The sequence below is a fragment of the Nicotiana attenuata genome, unplaced genomic scaffold, assembly GCF_001879085.1.
Source record: "Nicotiana attenuata strain UT unplaced genomic scaffold, NIATTr2, whole genome shotgun sequence".
NCBI classification, from domain to species: Eukaryota; Viridiplantae; Streptophyta; class Magnoliopsida; order Solanales; family Solanaceae; genus Nicotiana; species Nicotiana attenuata.
In genome coordinates this window covers 141,977-143,619 of record NW_017673033.1, presented here as the reverse complement: position 1 = coordinate 143,619, position 1,643 = coordinate 141,977, and positions in this window count along the sequence as shown.

Genomic DNA, 1,643 nt, shown 5'->3' with positions numbered 1-1,643 from the left:
GGTGAAGGAGAGCTTCAATGGATGCCTACGGACCTTGGAGAAGAAGGAGTTCGTGAGTGTTTATGAAAATCCCATAACTACACTGTTCTGGAAATTAAAAATATAACTGGGCAAAATTACCCTTCGCGTTCGCGAAGGGTAGACTTGACAGACCATCGCGTTCGTGATATCAAGGGTGCGAACGCGAAGAGAAAAGGCTGGGGGGTCTAGGATTTGGTCTACGCGAACGCGAAGGTACTAATGCGAACGCGATGAAGGAAAGACTCAGAGCTTCGCGAACACGGGAGAGGCGTCGCGAACGCGAAGAACAACGGGACCTGCAACAGCTGAAGCTAATTTCTGCAATTTTCCTAAGTTTGAAACCACCCCGAAACACCTCTGAAACACTCCCGAGCCCTTGGGGCTCCTAACCACACATATGCACTAACTCAACAATATCCTAAGAGCTTAACCGTGCAATCAAATCGCCAAAATAACATCAAAACAACGAATTAAACCTCAAAATCACTAGTTTTTCTTCAAACTTCATAAACTTTCAAATAGAGTTCTAAGTCTGAAACACGTCAAACGACGCCCAATTTTAACCAAACTTCACAAAAATATCTTAAACCACCTATAAGACCTGTATCGGGCGCCGAACCAAAATACGGGCCCGATACCAACACGTTCTAATCAAATTTCATTTCCAATCTCCTTAAATATTTTCAGAAAACAATTTCACTCAAAAATTCATTTCTCGGGCTTGGGACCTCGGAATGCGATTCCGGGCATACGCCCAAGTCCCATATTTCCCTACGGACCCTCCAGGACCGTCAAATCACGGGTCCGGGTCCGTTTACCCAAAATGTTGACCGAAGTCAAATTTATTCATTTTAATATCAAAACTTAGCATTTTTCATAGAAATTCATATTTAGACTTTCCGGCTACGCGCCCAGACTGCGCATGCAAAACGAGGCGACTATAAATGAGGTTTTCAAGGCCTCAGAAGCACAGAATGGGTAAGAAACAGGTGATGACCCTTCGGGTCGTCACATTCTCCACCTCTAAAACAACCGTTCGTCCTCGAACGGACAGAAGAAGGAAGTACCTGAGTCGGGGAAAAGATGAGGATAACGGCTCCGCATATCGGACTCGGACTCCTAGGTCGATGCCTTAGGAGTCTGACCTCTCCACTGAACACGAACAGAAGGAAAACTCTTCGACCTCAACTGGCGAACCTGCCGGTCTAGAATAGCCACCGGCTCCTCCTCATAAGACAAGTCCTTGTCCAATTGGACAGTGCTGAAATCTAACACGTGGGCTGGATCGCCGTAGTACCTCCGAAGCATGGACACATGAAACACTGGATGCACGGCTGATAAGCTCGGCGGCAAAGCAAGTCTATAAGCCACCTCTCCCACTCGATCAAGAATCTCAAACGGACCAATGAACCTAGGGCTAAGCTTGCCCTTCTTCCCAAATCTCATCACGCCTTTCATAGGCGACACTCGGAGCAATACCCGCTCACCAACCATAAAAGCCACATCTCAAACCTTGCGGTCTGCATAGCTCTTTTGCCTGGACTGTGCTGAACGAAGCCTATCCTGAATAATCCTGACCTTGTCCAAGGCCTCCTGAACCAGATCCGTACCCAACAACCGAG